Source organism: Camelus bactrianus, chromosome 5, assembly GCF_048773025.1.
Source record: "Camelus bactrianus isolate YW-2024 breed Bactrian camel chromosome 5, ASM4877302v1, whole genome shotgun sequence".
NCBI classification, from domain to species: Eukaryota; Metazoa; Chordata; class Mammalia; order Artiodactyla; family Camelidae; genus Camelus; species Camelus bactrianus.
This window is the reverse complement of record NC_133543.1, coordinates 97,348,996-97,351,729: the sequence shown is the minus strand read 5'-3', so window position 1 is coordinate 97,351,729 and position 2,734 is coordinate 97,348,996. Positions and strand designations below refer to the sequence as shown.

The window sequence follows — 2,734 nt, the reverse complement described above, 5'->3', positions numbered from 1 at the left end:
GCAGGTGAAGAGCTATACTTTGTTCATGGATTAGAGGACTAAACATTGTTACAAACTAAATGTGACAGTTCTTCCTAAATTCACCTATAGATTCAGGGCAACAATAAAAATCCTAACTTGTGACTTGGTGGTAATTGAGAAGACGATTCTGAAATTTATACAGAAATCCAAATAATTTAAAATAGCCAAAGTAATTCTGAATAAAAACAAACCTGGAAGACTTACACTACCTGATTCCAAGACTTACTAAAAAGCTACAGTAATCAAGACAGTCTGGTGGTGGTGCCAGAATAGACAAGTAGTCTGATGGAACAGAAAAGGGGGTCAAGAGACTGTCCTCATATTTATGGTTCTTGAATTTGTGGCGAAAGCTCCATGGCAAGTCAGTAAAGAAATAATTTTTTTCCAATAAATAATGTGGGTCAGTTGAACAACCTTATAAAAAAAATTAATCTTGACCCCTTACCTCACACAATATACATTAATTAATTTGAGATGCATCATAGTCCTAAATGTGAAAGTTAAAGCAGTAAGTATGATGGCTTATCTTGACCTTGGTGGTGGTTATATGCCTCTATGAACATGTTAAAAGTTTGTCCACTTTCCTACAATTCCTCCAGCAATATATCTACGTTGTACACTTTTCTAATTTATGAATTATAGTCCACAGCAAAATTTATTTAATAAGTATAAAAGGAGGCTGTTGCTCACGCTCTGCTTACAGATCGAAGGGGCTCTGGCCACAGCCTGTGGCTGGGAAGGGCAACAGAGGCGGTGGCTCAGGAAAAACGAGGCTGCGGTGGTGGTGGTGGTGGTGGGAAGATGTCGGGCAAGGACGAGCAGCAGGAGCAGACTATCGCCAACGACCTTGTCATGACCAAGTATAAGATGGGGGGCAACATCGCCAACTGGGTACTTCGGTCTTTGGTGGAAGCATCCTGCTCAGGTGTGTCAGTACTGAGCCTGTGTGAAAAAGGTGATGCCGTGATAATGGAAGAGACAGGGAAATTTTTCAAGAAAGAAAAAGAAATGAAGAAAGGTATTGCCTTTCCCATCAGCATTTCAGTAAATAACTGTGTATGTCACTTCTCCCCTTTGAAGAGCAACCAGGACTATATTCTCAAGGAAGGTAACTTGGTAAAAATTGACCTTGGGGTCCACGTGGATGGCTTCATTGCTAATGTGGCTCACACCTTCGTGGTTGATGTAGCTCTGGGGAGTCAAGTAACAGGGCGGAAAGCAGATGTCATTAAGGCAGCTCACCTTTGTGCTGAAGCCGCCCTACGCCTGGTCAAACCTGGAAACCAGAACACACAAGTGACAGAAGCCTGGAACAAAGTTGCCCATACATTTAATTGCACACCAGTAGAAGGTATGCTGTCACACCAATTGAAGCAGCATGTCAGTGACAGAGAGAAAACTATTATCCAGAATCCCACAGACCAGCAGAAGAAGGATCATGAAAAAGCTGAATTTGAGGTCCATGAAGTATATGCTGTGGATGTTCTCGTCAGCTCAGGAGAGGGCAAGGCTAAGGATGCAGGACAGAGAACCACCATTTACAAATGAGACCCTTCTAAGCAGTATGGCCTGAAAATGAAAACTTCACGTGCCTTCTTCAATGAGGTCGAAAGACGTTTTGATGCCATGCCCTTTACTTTAAGAGCATTTGAAGATGAGAAGAAGGCCCGCATGGGTGTGGTGGAGTGTGCCAAACATGAGCTGCTGCAGCCATTTAATGAGAAGGAGGGTCAATTTGTTGCCCAGTTTAAATTTACAGTTCTGCTCATGCCCAATGGCCCCATGCGGGTAACCAGTGGTCCCTTTGAGCCTGACCTTTACAAGTCCCCAGGATGAAGAGCTCAAGGCACTCCTCCAGACTTTTGCAAGTCAGAAAACCCAGAAAAAGAAAAAAAAGAAGGCCTCTAAGACTGCAGAGAATGCCACCAGTGGGGAAACTTTAGAAGAGAATGAAGCTGGGGACTGACGTCGGTCCCATCTCCCCAGCTTGCCACTCCTGCCTCGTCCCCTTCCCACCTCACCCCAGGCTCTGTGAAGTGCATTTCGTCTTCTCCACCCAGGACCGCCAGCAGAGCGGGGTCTCCCTGTCCTCATCCCAGTCCCCCAACCCACCCCCTTCCAACAACACCAGCTAACTGACTCTGGTCTTGGGAGGCCAGGCTTCCCAGCCACCGAAGACTACTTTAAATAGACAAGAGAAATTGAATAGTAAAATCAGGAGTAAAAAAAAAAAAGTATAAAAGGAGTGTCAGAAGTATACATGCAAATGATTAAATTTTACCATGAGTAATTTACACTTTAACAAGAAAATGAAAAAACAAATTAGGTAAGGCTATTGGGCTGTTGGGAGTTAGCCACCCTGACACAGATCAGTCACCAACTTCAACCTGATGAACTGTGCACCATGGCAGCCCTGCCCCCACGTACAATTCATCCCATTCCGAAGACATCATAAGAGGAAGTGGAGAGAGAGCTCAGTGGGCAGGAAGAAGGCAGAAGAGAGGTGTGATGAGTATCTGACTCTATTTAGATTCAGTTTCAAGATGTGATGAGCATGCAGAAGAGAATGGAAAACCCCGCTGCCTCCTGTCCCCAGCTTTCAGACAGGAAACTCAGCTATGAGTAAAACCAGAACGCCAGTGTGATTGATGTGTTGAGTGGAGAAGCAGCAAGATGTCATTTTGTCCCCTCATGCCAACTCAAATCTGCTCTC

At 44.5% G+C, this 2,734-nt stretch overlaps 1 pseudogene; it reads left to right on the top strand.

Moving 5' to 3' along the window:
- The first annotated feature begins 252 nt into the window (after positions 1 to 252).
- LOC105069816 (proliferation-associated protein 2G4 pseudogene) lies at positions 253 to 2,172 on the top strand (annotated as a pseudogene).
- Positions 2,173 to 2,734: the final 562 nt, after the last annotated feature.